The sequence below is a fragment of the Pipra filicauda genome, unplaced genomic scaffold (assembly GCF_003945595.2).
Source record: "Pipra filicauda isolate LSUMZ 115617 unplaced genomic scaffold, ASM394559v2 scaffold104_size2351352_pilon, whole genome shotgun sequence".
NCBI lineage: Eukaryota > Metazoa > Chordata > Aves > Passeriformes > Pipridae > Pipra > Pipra filicauda.
This window is the reverse complement of record NW_024103485.1, coordinates 2,272,335-2,296,129: the sequence shown is the minus strand read 5'-3', so window position 1 is coordinate 2,296,129 and position 23,795 is coordinate 2,272,335. Positions and strand designations below refer to the sequence as shown.

The following is a 23,795-nucleotide window of genomic DNA, read 5'->3' as shown; positions in this document are numbered from 1 at the left end:
CTTAACATTATGAAAAGTAATGTATTATTAAAATAGAAAGTTCAAAACCAGATTCAGGTTGGTTTGCAGGGTAAGGGTGTTTGTAGGGTGATGCATCCTGCTGTTTAAAATTAAGGAAGGTAAGCAGACAATAATTTTAAGGCAGAACATGTCATGCAAATAACCACCTTGTCTGAATGCAATCATGATTGCACAAGTCACCTTCACTGAAGTAAATAAGATGGTACTTTAAGTCAGTGGGAAGTTATGATTGTTCTACCAGAGCAACACAGCAGTATCACCAACAGCACAAAGAGGCAAAAGCCTTAAGGCATATTCTTTAAGATTCTCCATAAAATTAACTCCAATCAGTTCCATCCCTCTTTAGCAGAGTTTAAAAGAGTAAGACCAAAAGCAAAAGTCAATGGGTTGGGGTTTTTCCCCCCCTAGTGTCACAGCATTGTTCAGTGCTGGTTTTCTAACTATAGTTGGTGGCATCAAAAGAAATAAGGTCTTACTAGCTCTTACCCAAAAGAGGGTTGGGACCCAATAACTCTACATCAGGTAGAGTACCAACATCCTTCTCCACTGTGAGATAAAACATTGTATACTCTCTCCACCACTCAGACTACCTCCCAGCTGACTGACAACATTGCCTTTCCTGTGCTACTCCCTCAGGTTCCCATCTTTTATTGTTTACTTCTGAGACTGCTTAATTTTCTATCTGTGGAAGAAATCCTAGAATGGGTTAAGAGTGCCTAGTCTGCCTTTTACACCAAATTGAAAGTCAGCTTTCTGCAGGGATGGGAAAACATCCCTCACACAGTTACTGGGGTTCTCTCTTTGTGATGCACCCTCTCCTCCATTCCCCTGATCACATTCTCATTGATATCAGCTGCAAAGATCTGACCCTGACTGGAACAGGAGTAGAATCTGGAGTAATTAGTAATTAAGTCAAAAACTTATGTTCTTGGGGGCAGGGAAAAAGGGCTCCCACATTTACCCTTCACAAGCAGAAAGCAGCTGGCTGATGGGAGAGCTTTGCCCACTTCAGGAGATCTATCAGTAAAATCAGCAAATCAGTAAAACTCTTGCAGCTGCAATAACAGCACATCAGTAATATGCTGCCTACTGGTGAGGGGGTAATATGCACTGCAGTATCAATAATAAGATGCTGCATTATAGCAAATTCATCCCACTCGTTGTTCATTTTCAATCACAGTCTCTGTTTTGCTCTCCACCCATGAAATCTACTGGGCAGAAGTGCCAGAAAGGGAGTCATTTAAACATTGTTGAAGTGCTGGCCTTGGTAGTGCTGTTTTACTGGGTAGACTCAATGGTCTTAGAGGTCTTTTCCAACCTAAATGATTCTAATATTCTATGATTATGAACATCATATGATTATGAACACCATCTAACTGCTTCAAACCAGAAAAAAAAAAATCTATTCTAAACGCTTATTATATACTCTAGTAGTCATTTGATAAATCCTGTGATGAGAATTTATGGTACTATTCCAGTTTCCAGGTGGAAGGTGTGCACATCATCACTAGTAACCTTTTCTCAAAGTGAAAAAATCTGGAGAACAAGGTGTTTCCATGATTAGAGATCAAAGTTGAAATTACAAGTGAGAGTGCCTCTGTGTCTCTGTAAGAGGAACAAGAGAAGGGAGAGTTGGCTTTACTGCTTGTTCGTGCTGTATCTTGCCTTTAAATAAATTACTTGTTCTAATTCACAGTGAAGTCGACTAAACAACTCCCATTGTCTTAAATAATTAAACTAGTCCAGGAAATAATTTCAGAACTTTTCAGCACCACTAAATTAATTCAAGAAGATGAAGAAAGAAGACAAATTACCCAAGAAAAATATTAAAACTAAATTCCATCTTCTGGTTTCAATATGAATATGTAAGATGTTAGCCTGTGACTTTGAAAAACTAGCTTCAGCTCCCTGTCCTCTTTAACTTAACAGAATACTTTTAAAGAAAGAATAGAAATTCAAGTATTTTCAATACATCACTTATCCTCGGATAGTTGGGGCATTCTTTTTTCAAGAATACCCCATCTATGACACGTGGACTACAATCCCATAGGGAAGAGACTGCATCACATCATCAAATGCTCTAACCACGAGACTGGTGTGGAAAGTGGAGCACTGTCACCATCCAGCCCTTCTCCACACATTTTTGTCATGAATGCTGAGGCTGTTGCTACACTCCACGTGAAGCCTGGTCTACAGGATAAACCCTGAGTGCATCCTGACAGGAGCCAGGCCATGGAGGGAATGCACACCAGCAGATTGCTCTGCTGTAACAGAACTCATTCAGGACATGCATTACTTCATGTGATCAAAAATCTTCACTTACTGATGTGCCTGCAGGTAAGAGGTTAGTCTTGGATTTGGGCATCTAAGTCTCCCCTCTGCCTTTTGCATTTATCAGTCCAGAGCTCAGTTTTCCCCATCAGGAATGAAGATACTATACTACACTTTCCTAACCTAACAAAAGTGCAGCTAACATACCAAAACCACCCCAAAATTCAGAAGCCCTGACACGTAAACAGGTGTTAAATTTATATCAGGGAGAGAAATAAACTTCAAGGTGCACATCTCTGTTTCTGTGTGAACTTCCATGAACTTCCCCCTTGGATTATCCCTCTCTTGTTGTGTTTACAGGAAACTGAAAAATGATTGTATGGAAGAATACTACGGAAGAATATGACTACTTAAAGGCTTCAGTTTGCAGATACTATAATGGATAGCTTAACAGATATTTTAATGCCTGACTAATGCTGTATTTCCTAGTAAATGTATAAATATATCATTGTTAAATAAACAGTTCTCTAACTTCTTGTAATTACACACAGCTGCAAAAACCTGTTTGCTCAAATGTCAGGAAGCAACACAGAACTTCTTGCCCTTTTAGATTTTCCCATATCCCTAGGCAATTTTTCCAGCTTGAGCTGGTGCATATATATATATATATATAAAATATATACATGTTTCTCCTTTTTTCTATCATTAGAAATTAATTTCTATTTTTAAGCTTTTATGGTGCACTTACTACTAATGATACTTGTGGTTTTGCCTTTCCTCAGAGATCTTTGACTAGACAAAGCTCTTCACAAAGATTTTAATTAAAGCAAAGATGGCTGGAGGTCAAGGTTGACAATCACAGGTGTCAGCTTCCCATGATATTCATAAGTTACCTGCAAACAACTTTGCTATGCTTTGCCAATTTAAATCATTGAAGTGTCTGAAATGCATCAAGTTTCAAACACAAAAAAAAAAAATCAATGCAAGTAAGGTCATAAACCCACAGAAGCCATTTAAAACGCGAGATGGCCCTAAATTAAAGCCTTGATCCAGGCTCTTGACCGCTGCTGAAATCCAGATCCAAAACTATTCACTCAAAAACTCATGATGAGAGCCATACAAATACTTTAATACATATAAAATATTTCAATACATATAGCTTCTTGTCTGGCTTCTTTCCTTGGAATGAATGAATTCAGAATCCCAAGTTCAAACTCCCTATAAAATCTGGGAGATGTTTTATCCAGCTCCAGGCTGACAGTTTTCCCCCCTATTTGAATTCTGGGCCAAAAATGGAGTAAGACTTCTGTTCTCCAAGCAGTCTAAGATTTAAATGCCCAAATCTCATTGTAAGAAAAAAAAATAAAGGAAAACCAAATATTATAACCAAAAACCCCACTTCCTTAAACTCATTTAAATATGTTAGAAGAGGTGCTGATTATCTGTTCATTAAATACGACTATCGTGAAGTTTTATTTCTTACTACTGTAAAGTATAGATGCCGTTATTAAAAAGTATTTCATTTCATTAAGTGCTGATAGTTTGTTTATAAGCATAAAATTTAAGAATAATGAATTCCAAAGACAAAGAAAAGCTCTCATCTGTTTTAGATAAGAGGGTCTTTGGACCAAAAAGAGAAAACCATAAATGTTTTTAAGTTTAGTTGAGCTGCAGTATTTTAGTCTCACCTGATTAGGTAAAGGCTGTGAATTTTATCTCAAAAGATACTCACAGTTTAACTACACAATCTTGTCACTGCCTACCCCCAAAGTATCATCCCTGCCACAGAAAAAGCAGGTTGGACCTGGGAGTGCTGGGACTGGAGGGGAAATGGAACAGGAAGAAAAGTGTGTGTGACTGCTTAAGACTCTAATCCTGGAGCATCCTCTTTCACTAGCTCCAAAAGTTCATGCATAATGCTCTCTCTGCACAGCCCAAGGGGATATGGCTGACAAATTCCAGGTGCAATGAAAACCTTTGGAAACCATCTCAAAAAAGCAAATCCTTCCAAGAATTCTGATTCTTGACCTCAGTTTTCCCTTGAGAAAGCCGAGCAATCACAGAAAGTACCTAAAGAAATTAATTAGGTTTCATTCTCCTGGTGTAAATAATTAGCAATAAGAAAATTACAACGGTTTCCAGCAGCTGAAATGAGTTTTGATCACAGGAGTTTTCTGTAACAGATAAGCCAGACACTGTTTTTGTCAGATGCATGGAGAACACAGTGATTGAAACAAAGTCCAGCTTTTAATATCCACTAACGTGTTTCAACAAAATTATTTCCTTTCTATGTATTTTGTTTTCAAGAGAAGTCTTGTGCTGTCCTGTGCTTGGTGCTAATATCCAGATTGTCAAACAGAGTTTTAAATAGAGCAGGGCGCTTTGAGCTGGATCCTAAAGCAGATGGGAGTCAACATAATTGTTAGAAAACGAGGCTGACACTCATGTTTCCTGACACATCTATAAGAGGGCAGACTGCAGCATTCTGCTCCTGCTGGAGAGCTGGGATTTGGGCCAGAGAGCTGCAATAGTCAGGTCAAGAGGACGTACAGGCAAAACGATGCCACACAAGGGGAATACTGTGTGACTTCCACGAGCTAATGCAAACACAGGAACAATACCACTTCACTGCTATTATTCACCAGAAAAGGAATCTGGGCTTCTTTCCTCATATGCTGAACTTTTAGACTTTTCTCTCTGCTTATCAAAGCTCCAGGGATCCAGGACTCCCTACAGCTGGTGAAAGTCCTGCTATTTGCAATCCAGCAGTAACAGGATTGGAAGATTAATGTATTAACTAGTTTGGTGAAATATAGAACATTTTAACAATGGGAGGCCAAGTTCTTTTCCTTCATTCATTCATTATTTTAATCACAATCACTTTCTTGAACAAGCTGGAGAAAAGGCTAAGGATTCCATGTTCCAGTGTTTCACTACTGATTATCCCTTGCAGAAAATAATATAAGAGCCATGGTGTGTTTCTGTGGATATACAGGCCAGCTGTTTCATCAAGGCAGGAAGAAAACATGCTACACCAAAAATCTATTTTGTTCAGATACAGTTTGCCTCAGGAAACAATTTAGTGGGCAGAAAGTTCCTCCAGCTAACATGGCCTGCAGTGTTTAGAGATTGACTCTGACATGCTTCCCTTAACCAGGGACTCCCAGAGGAACTTTTCTACCATCACACTTCTTGCCATCTGCCTCGCAGTCACATGAGTGATGCATTCCTCCCATCGACCAAAATCCCTCTCTGTGCTCATAGTCTTTATGAGGACCAGATGTTCTTGGGCCTCACTAGACCAAAGCCATGCAGACACAGCTGGCAGGATTCTAATTAGGCATAAACAGCCATTTTCTCTTAAACAGCCATTCATCTTATGACCAACTGGTATGTTCAGACACCAAACTTTCAACTGGCTAGTTGACTTGCCTGAGTGTTAAGAAGAAGGTGGCGTATATGTCATAAAGTCCCTCCCTTCTGCAGGTGTCTGACCTTTAGGATACACACCAAGACCCCAAACACACACCATTGACTCAGACCCACACTTTTCTCTGTTAAAGCAATGCACCTGTACATCAGCTTCTCCAAATTCAACTCTGTGATCTTGGAGCTAGATCACCTTGTTACAGTTTTATCTCAGCATTACCTTACTATGAAAGCTAAAAACACATGGACTTACAGAAAGTTTATCTGAGCAGGGCAATCCCTTGCCACTGATTATTCAAATTTTATTATTTCCAAGTTGACTTGACGTAACCACTTCTGTTTGAAGAGGTCCCTGAACTCCACCAGAAGCCTCAGCTACTGCAGACCTCAGTCTTTCAGGTGAGGCAAGCTATCATGAGTGCATAAAATATACACTGAAACCCTTCCACAGGGCCATCTTAACCAAAATAATTTCACTGAAGCACTGCCTTTATTTAAAATGCTAATTATGTCCCTTCAGCTGCACTGAGAGTGTTCGAGAACCTGAGAGAGAGATGAGTGCCCAGTCAATTCCCTATCACAAATAAGCTTGTTTCAAGAGCATGCCAAATGCCCAAACTGCCAGGACCAGCCCTGGAATTCCATCAGCAACCAGCTATGGAAATGGTCAGGCCACATATACTCCACTTACAGCCACGTCAAGAGCCACAAGGAGCAGCTGAGAAATTTCTAATAATTCTAACTTTACTGCTTGATTTTTACACTGTGGAGAATCAGACCACAGGCTTCCCAAGATGCCATAAAACCTTTTTTAAATTTCAGAGCACCTAAGGACAGAGATAGGAGGATAACTCCTCTCTTGCATTAGTCTCATAAGCTGAGTCCAGCTGACTGCAGAACTCAGGCAGTCCTGCTGTTCCCCCCTGACATCCCAAGCCTTTGAACTAACTCAGCACAACTTTTGGCACATGGCACAAACCACAGGTATCTGCAAACCAAACCATCTGCCAGCAGGTACAATCCTTGATTTTCCTTTGAGGGACCGATTTTCAAAAATTTTCCAATATACTTTATTCCCTTTTTGAGTAAATAGTACCTAAAAACCAGATAGGCAATGGCTTTGAATAGATCTTGCTTTTCTGAAAATGAACACCTTGGTTTCTTATTGCATCTCATTTCTTCCAGCCATTTATTCAGTTGCTTTTGCTGTTCTAGTATTATTTATATTGGGAAAAGTACAAAGAAAGGCATAAAAGCAGAACAGCAAAGCCTGCTAAACCCACATCCGACAGGTGTAAATGCCTGGATGAAATTTAAGGAACTGAAGAATTAGGACCAGAGTGCTCAAGTCCTGAATAAAACAGGAACAAGAGCTGGCCGGATGATGTTCCAGCACTACATTTTTCCACTGGGAAATGACTCTCACTGAAATGTTCCACTGGAATGACTTGGTTCAGAGAGAGGATCAGCTTGAAAGCTGACTTCGTCCTTACCCTTAATCCCCGAAGTCTTCCTCACCGTGTGACAGGGAGCTGAAAGCCCGTAAGCAAGCACAGACCTACCTCCAGCTTTTTCACAGGCTGGTTTCACTGGTGCTGCCTCTCAAAGTGATCTGGGATCCCAAGCTTCACTGTGGATGACCCTAGGCCCTGCCAGCTTCTTGGCAGATTGCTGTGAGCTGGGGAATCATCCAGACAGGAGCCTCTCCACATGGCTACTCCTTCGCCTTTTTTTTCCCCAAAGATCGGGGGTGGCTGCAGGATGGACACTTCAAAAAAAGACAGGTAACATTAGCTGCATGCAAGTGCAGTTTCAAAACCTCCAAACCTTTATCAAACAGAAAATTCCATGATTGCTCTACTCTAGCAGGAAAAAAACCAAGAGTCCCTCACTCTGTCACAGACGTGGAAATGGCAAATTTTGAGTGGATGGGTACACAGGAAACACCTTTTCCTGTGGAAGCTCCATTAACTGAGGAGATTTCTTACCTGTTGCAAGCCATCTTTCAACCATGGCTATAAGAGAGCTGCAAAGTGGGAACATGGGGTGCAGGACACAGAAAATTTGCCCACTCATAACTTGGCAGCTGCCAATTGCTGCCAGCGACCTGTCGCTCAGCCCACACTGGAGCAGGGCCAGTGCCACTCATCCTTTTAAGAAGATGTGACATGAAACCAGGACACAAAAAGCCAAAACCATTCTGCCTTCTGTAGGTGAGGCTGAGGAGTGACCCTGAACTTAAAAAAAAAAAAGATGCTTGTGAAGTGAAAAAGGCTTCTGTGTTAATTTGAACTTTGCAGGTAATTGCAGGCAGTCTGAATTCCATTTCAAGGTTAGAGGAGTTTGCATAAATTATTCTGCTTTAAGAGAGATCAGAATAAACATCATTTAAAGAACTTAACTATGATTGGAAAGAAGCCTGTTTGTTAATTGTTAACTGATGAACTGAATCCTGTGTAAGGTCACATTTTGAAATAAGATACGGAAAAGCAGTAAAGCAGACTTAACAGCCCTAGGATGTTAAAATCAAAACAAAAAGGAAAAAATATATGGAAGTAACTCAGGGTTATTGTATGAGGAGGACAAGTGGAATACAATAAAGTTTTTATACTATGTTTTCCTTTCATGTTAAAGTAATCACCAACTAATTAGCTCATGTGATGAGCTATTACCATCAAATATGCCCACATCCCAGATTTATGGCTGGCAAAGAATTCTTCCTTCTCCTGTAACATTTGGAAAGTTGCATAAACATTGACTAATATGAATCTGGTATTGAAAGGGAGTCCTGGGTAATGAGCAGGGCTTGGAAAAGTGCTTGCTTTGAATGGTGTTTGGGGAGAAGAAAACGCTCCCAAGCAAGCAAGAAATCCAAGCAAAGAATCTGTTCAAGAGGCTCCAATATTATTCTCTCTCCCTGCTGATGACTTGGCTAACAGAGACAACAAAGATTATATTTTCCCTGCAAGACATAGAACAGATTATTCCATGATAAGAAATTGCACCAGCTGAGGACCTTGTTGAGAGAGAGAAAAAAAGAAAGCAACAGAACTGAGATCTTAAAATCAAACCCCTAAATCTTTGGCTGAGATGATTTTAGTCCTTCTAAGGAGGACCAAACAAAAAGCCTTTCTAAAACCTTTCTGTGGTTATTATTGTTATTGCTTCAAGTCAGAAGTGGAGGCCTGAAACTGTGGCCCAATTCTGGATGTTATTGGAAAGGAAATAGTGAAGTGGACTCATGCTAATGATACAGAGGAGAATTTTATTCTTTCTTTTTGTATGGATTCATTTTCTGGCTTTACCAAACGCAGTTTACCTTCCCCTGACAAAAATTGTTTTCTATCTGTATGTGCAAGAGGCCCCAGGGAGGATGTGCTTATTTATTTCACGTTTCTGTGCAAGGGCTCAATCTGATTTAGAACACACTTGGGAGGTAGCCTAAATATTTTGAATCTGACCATTTTTGCTGTCATTAACCACCTGAAAGCTTATAATTACAATGACAGACATCTGTCCAAATCAGATGTTATTTCCTTTCAGGAAGTTATCTTACCATCAGAGGGAATACATCTAAATCAAATGAAAACATCCCCACGTAATTCTGTATCAGTACAGACGGATCCAACATCATCTTCCTACCTCATCCCTGTGGATTGATTTAGTAATAAAGAGGATCAGTAAACTGCTTTTGCATCTTTTCCAGTCTTGCTAGAGTCTTGTCTTCTCTCAGAGTCCAAGGGAACTGTAACCTTGGATAATTTTTCCTAGGCAGAGAAGAATTTTTTTTTTTTTTTTTTTTTTTGCAGTTAACCCTCTACCTGGGTCACAGTTTCATTGCTGAGGATATTTTGACATAAAGAAAGGCTTCTGTCTGGCTCCCTGACAAACTTAGTCCAAGATGGAAAGACAACACAATGCAGGGCAGAGACACTCAAGGTGGCTCTCTGTGTGAGCTAACAGAGGAACCAGAAACAGGGTTGGCTTACAGCTGAACTCTCTGCTTGGAAATGGAATGCTGGATGGAATACTCACCTGAGCTGGTGTTGGTAACTCAGTGTCTCTGTGCTGTACTCCCTTGCTCAACGTGGACATGGAGAAACAACCTTCCTTCAAATGCTGCATTACCAGATTTAGTGTTCCAATGGCACTTCCACCCTCCAGCTGGTCTTTGAGTCGAGATCTCTATGGAGCAGGAGAGCATGTCCTTGAACAACATATTCCCCCAGGGCATCAGATAAAATCCCAACTCCCCTGCCCTTAGAAAGCCCTCTCATAAGGTATCATCTCACAGGTCAGAAGCACTGGCAGCCGGTGGTGAATAAATCATACCCTATAATCTCTTTAATACAAGTCTTGCTCCTACCTCCCAATAAGTGAAAACATTGTGTTTCCTTTCATAAGAAAAGCACGGAAGTGTGCCATTCATAAAAAGATTCAATTAAACAGATGAAGCATATCCTGCTGTGACCCACATTTTCACTAACAATGCGATCTTCTTTCTTTTGTGGCAGTGGGACTTGTTCAGGCAACTTTTGGTTTTGATTTTATTGTTCTATTTAAAACACACAATTCACCTCATTCAGAAAACCTGCTCAAATCTTTAGGACTACTTCTAAAAATGTAAAATAATTCTCCAGTGCAAAAGTAGTAAATAGAACAATTTATTTGAATAGAGGCAGTCAAATCACTTTTTTTTTTTTTCTCCTTGAAGCAGCAAAAAAAACCTCCCTTTTCTTCCTCTGTAATGGAAAATATAGAGGAATTTTGCTTTAGGCCAATTAGATCAAAAGGAATAATGGTGAAATTGTTCACGAGAGAAAGATCCTCCTCACACAGGCTTTTATCTTCTAAATAATTATATTCATGTCTGAATGTAAAAAACTACAATGTTATTTTAAGAGCTGGTGTTTGCAGAAGTATTCTAAACATCTTTTGCTGTCTTTGATTTCAACAGTCTGAAACAGGACAGTGAGCAAATGAAGGAAACTGTTTCACCACAACAAGGGAGTCCAACATCATTGCCTTGAGAGAATAATCCCCAAATATACTACCTCACCTTCATATTCATCTCTTGCACAGTTTGAAATCACAGAAGTAGTTATGCCACTGTCATGGAAAAATGTTATCCTAAGCAAATAGATTTCACTGAAAATAGTCAAAGCAATTACCGAACATTTATCTTTCTAATGCTTTTTCTGAAGAACAGGATCATTTAATTAGGAAATTAGATTGAATCCTGGCTCACTGAAGTCAATGGGAGTCTGCTACTCACTCCACTGGTGCCAGGGTTTAATCTTCAGATTTCCAAAGGACTGTCTATCTGCTGAAACTTGAACAAGTACTTCAGTATGCTGCTGCAGCAGCTCATTAACCTCCACTTTCTTTATCAAGTTCTACAGAACTTTTTGTGGGGGCAAAAAAAAGACAAAGGAATTTCTAGAAATAGGAAGTTGTTTCCTGTCTAATTCCCTATTGAATGCTATTGTCCTGCTTTCAACTGCACAGAGAAACTGGAAGCAATGTCTTTTTGGTAGGTTCTTACCATCTCAAATCAACTAAAGATTTATCCTGTTTCTGTGGAAGATGCCACAGTCTTAACTGACACACACCTACTACACTAGCACAACAGCAGAGCATGCACAGACAGAAAGCCAAGAGCTCCTAATAAATAAATAAATAAAGATGCTGAAACACCTCTCCTGTGTTATTCAGACTATCAGAAGCAGCTCTAACTTACTCTGCTCTCCCATCACAGCTTTCCACATGGGAAAAAAAAAAGCCTAATGCCAGGTCACTGTTCTCATCTGCTCGTTACAAAATATCCTTCAGGCACTGCAGGTATATGTTTAAGAGCTCTCCCAGAGCTGCAGGCTGAAAATCACATTGTCAGCAGTGATGACACACTAGCACAACACAACTTTGTTTATGTAGAGGTGAAGTTCACTGTGCTGGAGATGGAGTTTTCCCGAAGGACAGTCAAAAAATTGTCACAGAAGCTAAAGGCAAGTCTTACCACACCCCAACCTGTATGCAGAGCACATTTCTTTAACCTTTCCTTTTTCTCTTTCTACAACAAGAATACAGTTGTGGGTTGATTTGAAGCAGAACCCCCAGGAAATGGTACAAACAACAGCATGCACACTCATCCTCCAGGGCAAAAGCTGAGAGACTAAACAACATGTAACAGACATTTGCTGCATCCCTCCTCACAGCCTGCAGCACACTCAGGGGCTGGCACGTGCAGAAGCCATGGGGGCACACAGCACCCTGCTCCTGTTCAGCCCACACTGAAGTTATTGACTTGGAACCCACACTCATTGCCCAGAAGGAGGATTTAATACTAAAATGCTCTGATATTAAGATAAGTGAGCGTTATTAAAAGAAGCCATACTGGTTTTGTACGTATGTCACACAGCAATGGCCACTCCATTCCACACAGCAACTGCCTCACATCACAAGTACATCCCAAAAGAAAGGATCAAGGATGAAGCCACTCCATTTTTCCAAACCTCTTTGGCAAGTTCCTTCAGTGAGCACCAAAGACTTCTACTCTTGCACTGCAAATGTAGCACCAAAAACCTGTGCTTGGGGGAACAAAGCCTAAATACCTGTGGGCATATGATTACCTGACATGTGTACAACAAATAAAACAAAGCATAGCTATTATGAAATATCTGTTAGCTTAAGTCCAGGTACTACTGGTGTTGGAAAGTGTAATAAAACCAGATCCATTTCTAGCAGAACTAAAACAACATCTTTGAAATTATGTCACAGTATTATTAAAAATGCATTAAATATTAAAAAAAAACAACAACCCTCATTGAAGTGACATTTCAGTGTACATAGCCTAAAACTCAACAATAACAAAAGGTGAATGGCAATTCAGTCACAAACCATTCCTATAATGCCATATTATTGACACTGGGTGTTGTGAGCAAATCTCAGCACTGTCTTATCAATTTTTGTTCACTGTTGCTGTGAATTAAACGAAAAGATTAGTACAAAAGGCTATGGCAAAGACCTATTACACATCTCAGTTGAACCAAGACACATGGGAAATGCTTGCTGGAGTTTATTTTCAAAAAATGAGCATCTATAAAATTAACGAGTGAGGTCTTGGGGAAAAAATATAGTTTATTGCCCTCAGAGGTCTGGAAGAATCTGCTGGAGGAAGACTTCATTCCCCAGCATAGCCCATGGCTAAAAGTCTCCAAAAACCTGACACCAAAGAAATCATCTGCCGTTTGTGGGAGCTTCATGCAGCACTTTGCATGCTGAGCAGGTTAAAGGCTGCTCCCAGCAGAAAAGCATGTCCTGCCACATGGACACCCCTGGAGCATGGTGGGGGTCCTGGAACAGAGAGTCAGTTTGCTTGAGAATGGAAAACCAACCCAAGAGTTGTTGAGCCTGCTCCAGAATTTACAGCACCACAGTAAAACTGTGAAATTTGCTATCATGAATTTCATTTTCCAGAACCAGTTTAAGTTTCCACAAAATGGGAGAAATAACTTAGGGTTTTTTTTTGCTTCTCTGCTTAGCTAACATTCAAATTAAACTATGTGAACACAAAAAATCAGTCTTTAGGGCCTTTTATACCATTTTCACTGTCTTTTTGAAACACAGGCACTCACCATCAGCCAGTTACTACTATATATGTATGTATAATTGCAACTATGCTCTTTGCTAGTCAGTATTTTAAGGTTATCTACACCATTAATCCTGTTTCATGTTTTATTAAACTACCATTCTCTTCCACCAAAAACTGTTATGTTGATCTCCTAAACCCCTTCTGGCTCCAGCTGTAATTCTCTTCCACAATGGATTTAGTCTGTTGCTCATCATAACAGCACCAAGTACACTTGCTTTAATAAAAATAGGAATGAATTAGTCTTTAGTTAGCAATTGCTCTGAAGGGCAAGGTAATGAATAGCTAAACAGACATGAGTATATAACCATTCATGTAAAATGAATAGTGTGGGCTAGCTGCTTGAAATCCTTATTAAACCTTTACTTGTTTTATCCCAGTATCAACAGAACAAGGCAGAGTAGTCAACTAAGCTTTTGTAAGAATGATTTCTACCACAGGCATAACGCAGCCCCTTAAGATTTCAAGATAAATCATCAATTCAAGCTACAGAAAAAACAAGCCATTTTATTTAACTTCTCTGGCTTAGGGTTTGGCCTTCTCTTCAGGTGAAGGACATCACTACTGCAGCCTGAGACATTTTAGCCCTCGGTCCTGCTTGCAGTAATGTCAGTGCAGCACTTTGCAGACAGCAATAAATACACACTGGTGACAGATGAGGCTGCTACCCAACCTGCCAGATACCTTGCTTTTAAACTCAGATACTACCTTTGGCTCAGGAACTATAACACTGCCTTGTTCTTTTTTCCCATCTTCTATTGCCACTACTGTTGCTGTCAGAGACAACAGGCAGGACTAGATGAATCTGGCCCAGTTATGTCCTTCTTATTCAACATGAAGTTTCATTGGCAAACTCAAAATGCAGAAGAAACCCTACTTTTTCTATATAATTGTTAGTATGAGTCAACAGCAGCTCTCATCAGGTATCTAGGGGTCTGACATCTTTATTCACTAGCTCTGTCTCTAGGGCCTGTAGTGCTAAAACAAGAGTGATCATTTTGCCAATTAAGATTTTTTACTATTGTATTGGGATTTTTAGTGAGTCATACAGCACTGACACCAAAGCAGAGTCTCAGCTTAAACTCTGCATCATGAATTCTGGTTAATTAAGATGTAAGGTTATTGCCTCACTATTCCTAGTCAAAATCAAGCATGCAACAGTAAATAATCCCCCATTGGAAAGGCTAAGTATTAGTGACCAAAGAAGCACAGCATCATTTAAAAACTTGCATTAGACAGAGGGCAGCAAACCAAACCAGAAATAATACCCCTCAAACATCCAAAGCACTTATCCCCAGAGAGAAGAGCTGGGAGCTTATTTACATTTGTATTTTAAATACCACAGCAGCAGGTGATGCAAGTCTCCAAAAATGTGTCTGTTTGGATTAGAAATAGGAACCTAGGCTTAGAGTAAGAAATAAACAAACAAATAAAATAGGGAGAGAAGTCATCAATGCCTGTGACTGAAGGAAGACAGCAATAGTTGAGTAACTCCATGAAAACCATACCATGAAGCTGTTAGGCCTCCAAGTCAGAACAGATAGGGTGGAAAGACACTGATGAGAGCTTGCCAGCACAGAGTAGCCTGATATTGAGGTATAAGCCTGTCTCCCCAGCTTTGTGTCAGAATCCAAAAGCAGCAATCCACTCAACTCTGTGAACTTCAAGCCCTCCATCTGTAATAGCAAGAATATGCCTGCAGTGCCTCTAGAAAGAAAATTTAGTGTTTAGCTGACTACCCAGTTGTTGAGCTACAACGAGGATTACAATTTCATAAGATTCATTTTTCTCCAAGTATTTCAGCTCTTTCAGCTGGAACTTGACCTTAAGTCTTACTTATTTACCTCTTGTATGTTATTAAGCCTTCTCAACATTGTGGGGAAAAGGGGAACTGAGTGCCCAGTCATCACAGTAATACTGACAACAACCACCACTCCATGCACACTAGCACATCACAGACCTAAGAACATCCAGGTCTAGAGAGACCACAACCTGAAAAGTGTTTCCTGCAAAATTGACACAAAACCTGTTATTGAATGATGCTGAATTTTGAAAAGAAGTGTTGCATGGCAGGCACAGAGGAATACAGATTGCTTATACATGTTTCAGGAACAAACCAAGAAATGCCATGCCTTATTTTTACAAGATTATTACAAAAACTGAGGTAATCCTCCTTAGCCATATGCTATTTTGCTGTACTGGAGATTTGTTCATTCCCTGAATAACGTGTCTTGTTCTGTCTGTTCCAGCTTAGAACCTTGTTCTAAGTTCTGTTAGTCTTGAAGAACCATCTCAAACCTTTTCTGTAAATGTATTTTTCTTATGAAGCTGAATGAAACAGAAAAAAAATTCAAGATCTGACTTGTCTTTCCCTATTTGAAGTCACTCTGTACTTCAGGTCTCTCAAAGTGTATGTCATAGGCCTTTGAGAACATAGCCTGAGTCTTCTGTGCAGAACTGTCAGTTCAGTACATTCCAAAGAATTTTGTAACACTGAAATATTTGAGTTGAAAGAGCTCTGTAAAGATAGAGGCAACATTTTAATTTTAGATCTACCTAAATTAGACAGACCTATCATTGTCCAATGCAATCTTTAAACAATTTAAACATCTGAATTAAAAACAACTGCTGTATAAATCCATATTTAAATACAAACTACACATTTGGTAGGAATGTTGAATAACTTTTGGCAACGCAAACTCAATAGAAGAATATCTAAAATACAGACTATAAACACAGACTTCCTTTCCTTTTCTTGATTTCAGTTGCCATTTCATTTTCTGATCAGCCAGGCTTGTCAGATACTCTCTTTTTATTCCACATCATGCCCATACATTTATTTCAGACAGACGTTTTTCTCTTTTGTGCTCAGTCAATAAACACATTTTATCAAAAATGGAAAACCTTTAATCAAACATGAGAGGCCAACAAAATCCTCCTCTTAGTCTGTCTCTTTGATCCTCAGCAATTTCATCTTCCAGAACTCTTTTTTTATTCATCTAGCACAAAGCACAGTGTTCCTCATCTGTGTACACATGTGAATCCACACATACATTTGTGAAAATTAAAAGCAGTCTTACCAGCAGAACTGAGTAGGGAAAAAGCGTTTCAGAAGCTCACAGATTCTTTTGCAAATAATTGTGGTCTCTGAATGAAAGCTTGTTTTTTCACCCATATCTCGGTGTTAGTGGTTTCCATGACAACTTTTTCTCAGTTTTCCACTATTTCCAGTAGGTCTGTGAATTCAAGTTTACATATGTTATTATTCAAAGATTATCTTTAGTTTTTGAAGGACCCTCTAAAGCCTTCTTAACAGAAGCTGTTATGACAATAACATTGGAGAAGTGTTCAAGAGTTGATTTTGACAAAAATGTCACACACTTTTTGACCAAAAAAAAAAAAAAAGAGAGAGAAGAGAAAGAACAGTGACAACTTATGTAAACACACATCTGTTATCTTGCAGCCTCAGCAGCCTAACCAGAACATATCATGGTATCATTCAAGCATATTAAGGGGAGAAATACTTTGAAGACAATCATCCAGGAGAGAGATGTCTCTGACAGTAATTCAAGCCACAGCAATCAAAACTAAAACTACTGCAGTTTCTCTGGTTTGTAGTCAAAAAGCTCATGAATACTTTAAGTTTCACAAGGTACTCCCCTTGAGCCACAAAATCAGCTTTCATTCTCCCGAGTTCATAATGGGTTGGCTCAGAAAAGTACCTCAGCTTTCAAATCAGTGAAGAAAAAAGTACATTCAGGAAAGACCTTCTGAACAAAATAATGGAGCTTTCAACATGGGCAAACAATTATGCAACTTCATTCATTATATGACAAGACATTTTTTTTCCATTTCCTGCAGAAGGTGGTTGGAAGAGATTTGTTGCCATAAAGCAACTTAAGCTTCCAAAGGTGGTGACTGAGGAAAAAGTTCTGCCATGGTAGAAAAGGTGAGATATTCAAGGAGGAACAGGGTAACCCAACCACCGAAATTCTCAGGAGAGGCCCAACTTCACTTCTGTTCAGATGCAGCTCTTGTCATGACAAATGTCATTCTACAGTGGGATATCCCACAAATATAAGACGTGAGGTTGGGGTTTGGGGGATAGGGTGGGTTTGGTTTTTGGTAGCTAGTTTGGGCAGATTTTTTGTGGGGGTTTTTGGGGGTTTTTTTGAAGTGGAACATTTGATGTGCTGTGCAATTCAGATTGGCTTGAATAAAAACATGACCCTGTAAAGCATTTAAAATTGGCAGGCAGGCTGGGGTGAGCATTCAGGCAGCACAGCTGGGTGCCTGAAAAGGGAGAATCCAATCAGCAGTGATTGCACATGGATAAATCCTGTGAAGATGAGGAAAAAAAAATACTGGCAATTTTCTACCCTGCTTAGAACAGGGAAATAAAAATCTTGCACTGACCTCAAGGGGAACAGTAACATTTAGAGATTCAAACTTGAAAGGGCAAAATATTTTCGCTTATGTTTGGTGCTCGACTTCTCTCAGGAACCATTTGGACGTATGAACTGGAGAAGGAATGAAAGCACAATTGGGAAAGCCTCAGATAGTGCCCAGCTGTGCACATCTGTGACTATGCACACAGCTATGCAGTGTCTCATTTAGCCAAACCTCTTTTTGAAACTGAACATGAAGATAAACCAATACAAAGCCAGACCAAAGTGGAGAGTTTCAAGTTTTCTAAAATCTGAAATAACAAGAGTTTCAAAGCTGAAATGGCAGCAGGCATTGCCATGGGGCAATGCTATTTGCTTGGTGTGCATTAGATGCACCAATTAGAGGTAGACAGACAAAGAGCTCTGGTCACACAAGAATGGCAAGACAACAGTTCCTCCAGCTAGAACCATCCAAACAGGTCTTAGGGGCATTCAAAGTGTTTTAACACTACTCAGTTCTTTAATTCCTGTGCATTGGGAAATGAAGAAGATTACAGCATTGTCCAACTAATTCAGCGTCTTAATGCATCAGAGCTACGTCAGTTCTTAGGGTGAATGTCTGAGGAGGGATTTTTATTACCTGGCTGGAGTTGCACTTAGGCTGTTTCCAGGAAAAGTCCTTAAATTCGAGTGCAGTACCACAAGGATGCTGCTCAGTGCTTGCAGTTTTCCCCTTCAGTCCAAAGATAGAACACAACTGTAGGGGCTCTGAGGGTCCTTCCTTTTACCTTTGCCATAGATGCTTTTCGACCTTTATCAGAGAGGTCACTGATTATGTACTACCTCTTCTGTTGTTTTGACTGTCCTTGAATCCAAGCCAAGCTCCTCTTCCAATCCTCAGGGCACCTCTGTGCTATCATTTACATTTGGGAGCCTAAGCAGAGAAAAAACCCTGCATTTTCAGTGCCTAACAAGTCAGTCAGACTATTTGACTTTATAAGTCAAGGTAGTTACCCTGGTAAGTAGAAAGCACTCAATGGTCTATCCCTGAGCACTACAAGGGGGAAGGGAATTGAACTGAACTCACTCACTGACCATCATTTCTCCTCTGGACAATATCTAGTTCCAGCTGCAGATAATGGACAGATGGTCAGAGATTGCATGATTTGATTCTCTTCTCCTCTTAGGTGAGTCTGTTCACAGGTGAGCATTGCAATGAGGTTGTGTGGCTTTCTCTGGATGCCACCAAATTCTGTTCCTTCTCCTTTGGGGAAATTCACTGTCCAGTCAACAGCAACAAAGGAAGACCCTCATCCACTGAAGAGCTTCCTCTCGGTAAGATCCTGGCCATGAGTATTTAAAATCTTCCTGAAGCAAAGAAAAGGTTGCTGTTATAAGCCATTGCTAACTTTGGTATCATTATACTGATTTTAAATGCCATGCAGTGAACTACTAACTGGGTATTGAGTTCCCTCTGCACTGTACATACACATCATGGGAATCCTGTTCCTTTCTGTAACAGCAAAAGGGATTTCTTTAAAGAGTCTGTTTCAGCTCATTATCCAACATGACATATATGTTATACAGAAATTATATAGTTATATGTTATTTTTACATATATTTATATATATTATTCTAAATTATATATATCATATATTGCATTTTATGAAGTATTCAAAGAGGCAATGTGTCTTGATCTGGACAAGCAAATGATTAAAGACAGTTGGAGTGGAAAGCTGTAATTCTATTAGCATAACACTAGGAAAGGATGCTATTCAGCTGACTTCTCACATATATAGCAGTTCTTTTTTCTCATTATTGTTCTATTCCCACCTATAGATGAGCCTACAGTAGGAGACAGACTTCCATTTTTAAGCATTTTTGGGGGTTTCTACATGAATAGAAAATCTATGTCAAGATGTCATCTCTTGGCTATCTCTTGGCTTTTCTATTTGTTCATACTGACAAAACTATAAATCAACGCTCCCAAAAGCATCTCTCTTTTTTATAAGAAGCCAAATACGAGATTTAAAAAAGAAAAAGGCATGAAGCCTTTCCCAATCTGTCTCTTATGAAACGAGAGACTGACCTTCCAAGGCAAAGAATCGGCTTCCAGCATCTCGAAACACCAAAGCTGCAGCACCGTTAAAAGGACAGGAAGCTCTAAAACTTTAAGCACATTATTTTCATATAGACAGTTAACCTGAACACAGCAATGCTGCAGATGAACTTCCCTGGGTAGTTGTAAATCAGAACAAGAGATAACACGTGGGAAGCAGTTTAGAGTTCATGCTGAGCAGCTTTTGAAGAACTCTGACAAAAACAGGCAAGGAAGAAATGCGCAGTGATGTCTGAAAAGAAAATATTCTATCCAGCCACTACAACAATGCAGTCATAAAATGGAGGCAAATGCATTTTATGACAGCTCTTGTATTTATGCTCAATCATATTGTTCAAAGTTATTTGCCAAAGTTATTTTCTAGGCCTTCACGGCTTACCAAAATCAAACCTAAAATACTGTCAGTTGCATTGGGTTTTGTTGGACTCTGCAACGTTATGTCTCTAATGTGGGAAGTTGAACTTTCACATAATAGTACAATTCCCAGTTGTTGCTCTCCTTCTAACAGCAGAAAGATACCTCTACCCCCTTTTAAAGTCAGCCCAAATGAGGGTGTCCAACAGAGGTTATTCCAGCATTCTCCCAGGTGATTTTTCATTTTTCTTTTGCAGAAAATTTTATTACTAACACCTGGTGCAAAACCACCTACCTTAACAGAAAATCAAACCTCCTTCACCTCTATTCCAGTCAAGACTTTTGCTGTGCACTATTTACCTTGTCCCTATGATGCCCATTTCACCTTCCCTACCACCAGCACAAATTTCTCCCTTTGGTTCCTCACCCCCCTCAATGTTAGCATTCAGTCATTTCCATTGCTTCACACCAGCTACAGCCACACCACAGAGGACTTTGAGGGTCAGTCAACTCCTCCCTGCCCATTCCACAGCACTTATGTGATCTGGTTTAGGAAAGTTATGGAAAAGTTTATTACTCCACCTTACCCGTGGGGAGGAAACAAAAAAAATCTCTTTTCACAAAAATACCAGAGTACAAAATGTGAGATTGATGATATTGGTTTCTTCCATTTCCTCATTAGCCAGCTCAGAAGAGCAAACAGTCCCAGTTTGTCCAATGACAGCAAGTGCCGTCACTGTTCTTTCATATCACCATGGCAGTGAAATAAATGTTATATATTTGGAAGTCTTTGATGAAAAAAGGCAGCATTAGGTGAAATGTTAAGGCGCAAGTTCACATTTCAAACACCAGTGATGGGACACTCCCACGTTGGATTTTACTACAAAAACAACTTCAATTAAATATTCCAAGAGGTATTTATACTCCTTGTGTGTGCAGAGTAGTAGCTCAGTCCCATATATAACAGAGAAATTACCTGGGGGACAAGAGGTACCTGTCAAAAGACAAGGAAGAAGGGAAATTCTTCCCCCGGACACCTCTCAGCCCTGACATCTTGCCATGCGACCTGGGCTAAATCACAGCTTTGGTTTTAAGCAGTTTTGAGTGAACCATTATTCTGAAACAAAAAGCTTTAAGCAGGTCAGTCAAATATTTTCCACAAAAACGCTGAAATTTAAGCTTTCTAGTAAATGCTGGGGAGGAGGAGGAGGAGAAAGAAGAGTAGACTTTCTACAGAAAAATATCTACTGCATCTCAAATCTGAAGTCTTTATTGACACCATGTTCTAGTTTGAGAACTTACTGTTTTACACAATGTCTGAACTGGGCCCCGCAAACAGATTATATCTAATTATCAAAAAATTTTGCAATTTTTATTATGAAATCCAGACAGACAGACTGGAAACATAAGACAGCTGAACTACAATTTCCAACAGTTTCTTCCTGCAGTGTTTTCAAATCAAATTGTTAAGTACACAGGCAAAACTGTTCAATCTGTTCAGAAAAGTCAGTTTTTCACTAGATTTTCCGTAAAAGACAAAGACTTTCTACTTAAAAAAAAATATAAAAATTACTTTTCCCCCCAGATGTTTAGCTGAAACCCATGCATTACTGGCAGTAAAATAGATTAGGATTTTTCAAAGGTAGAAGAAAAGTTCTGCAGGTAGTCTACCCCAGTTCCACTTCAGCCTAGACTAATAATGTGCTTTTAATTAATTTAATCTTCTCTTTGCCTGAGTTTAAGGGCCCAGGCTATTCACATACACAAAGCTGCTTATCAGCATGAACAGTCACATTTTCAAGTATTTGGTATTATGCTGCTGAGATCACTGTAAGGATGGTCAGAAGGATAGTAAGAGACCTTACACATAAAATGTAAATTTACAAGAGCTTTTCTGGGTCTTGGTTTGGGGGTTTTTGTCGTGTGAAGGGGGCTTGTTTGTGGGATTTTTTAGCTCATCCACATACAGTAAGTTTTTAAGGTATTTCAGAGGCAATATTTTTAATATTGGCTAGCAGATTCCACAGAGGTCTTTGAGCCTTAAAATTAATTTTATAATGTAATGCATTAGAAACATTTGTTCTCTACTTTTCCCAAAGATCACATTTGATAACAATGGAGCAAATACTTTCATGTCTCAAAATATCAACTAAGCCCGAATACTCAAGTACACAAATCTTGCGTACATTAAAGACAACTAACTTTAAACTAAAAATAAATTTGGTTGTGGCACGTTACCTTCTTGCAGAACTATGTTTAAAGTTCATATAGAGAAAATATTTTCCCTACCTTGGCTTGCTTTGACTTCACAAGCTTCCTGTAGACATACATCGAAGCTTGCATAATTAACATATGGAAGGTCTCAGAACATATTACCACATATTCTAAATATAATCAGTAATTGCATATGATGTCATCTGACACTAATTCAGTCCCCTGCACAGCAAGCCTACATTTTGAGCTCCCATCACACTGGCCATGTGTGTTCCAATCTGCCCGTGTCTCCTGCCTCCTCCTTCAAAGGCACACAGGTGCCTCAGTGTCACCTTCCATGCTGCCCCTTCTGCACAGGGCACACAGGCCAAGTCCACCTGCCAAGCAACCTTATCCCTCAACGTTTGCTTCCCATGCTGCCTGTAGGAATGAGGACAGTTAAAACACCACATCAAATCCACCGGAGAAATGTACACCTCCCTCAGCTGACAATAGGATCTTTCTTCTCCTACCCCTGTTACCTTCCTGTCTGTGACACACAATTCTGTTTTTTGGTATTATTTTACATCAGAGAGTAGGCTCATTTGGGCCAGGACCCGCAGACTGAATACTTGGCTTGTTTCTGACCACATGCACAGATTACCTTGCACGAAATCAACTTAATGACTATGCCACCATTCTTAGTTATTTCCTTTGCTACTAATTCTGCTGATATTAATAGCAGTTGGTGAGTACTTGACACTTTTTTAAAAAGTTATCGTCCTTATTAAGCAAATAAACATTGAGTGAGGAACCTACCTTTGGAGACTCATTATTCTAAACCTTGGCCTTACTCTGGCTGCTTTTTGTTTTCAGGCTAAATGAATTGCAAGTATTATCCCACTGTTAATATCTACAGCACTGAATGCCAACATCAACAGATTCCATTGACAAGCTGTGTTTGGGTTTTCCCCCTCCCTCTGTAAAATACGCCACTGCTTTAAAAATGTCCTCAAGTAATTGGAGATGCTCATTCAAAATAGAGGCTCTATGAACTTCCCTCCACGTTGCAGACAATTAGTTCTGGGTATCTCAGCCATTATGCCTTTGGGCATTTTCTGCAGATGCCATGTAAAATTCCAGAAAAAATGCTTTTCAATGAAAAAATCATGGCATACAGTCATGCCAGCAGCAGGAACAAGATTGCTGACAGCAGCACAACAAAGCACTCCTATTTTTTTTTTTCAGCAGAGTTTTTCCTCTGATTACATTTCTCTTTCCACAAATAAGTGCTGTAGAGAACACAGCCTTGATAAACAAAGCCCACACATCTTGTTTAACAACAGGTGGAAGAAATGTTACCCCATCTCTA

The 23,795-nt window shown here is 39.6% G+C and overlaps 2 long non-coding RNA genes across 3 annotated transcripts in view; both read right to left on the bottom strand.

Moving 5' to 3' along the window:
- The window catches only part of LOC120322875, a 32,966-nt gene extending 25,510 nt beyond the window's left edge, over nucleotides 1-7,456 (bottom strand). For both annotated transcript variants that reach the window (XR_005562813.1, XR_005562812.1), the window contains exon 1: nucleotides 7,284-7,456. This is a non-coding gene — a long non-coding RNA (uncharacterized LOC120322875). The remainder of the gene's footprint in view (nucleotides 1-7,283) is intronic.
- Nucleotides 7,457-9,812: 2,356 nt separating this feature from the next.
- LOC120322874 lies at nucleotides 9,813-19,103 on the bottom strand. Its single transcript, XR_005562811.1, has 4 exons — nucleotides 18,853-19,103; nucleotides 18,398-18,691; nucleotides 16,450-16,605; nucleotides 9,813-9,906 (listed from the first exon to the last, which is right to left on the bottom strand). It is a non-coding gene; the product is annotated as an uncharacterized LOC120322874 (long non-coding RNA).
- Between the last annotated feature and the right edge of the window lie 4,692 nt (nucleotides 19,104-23,795).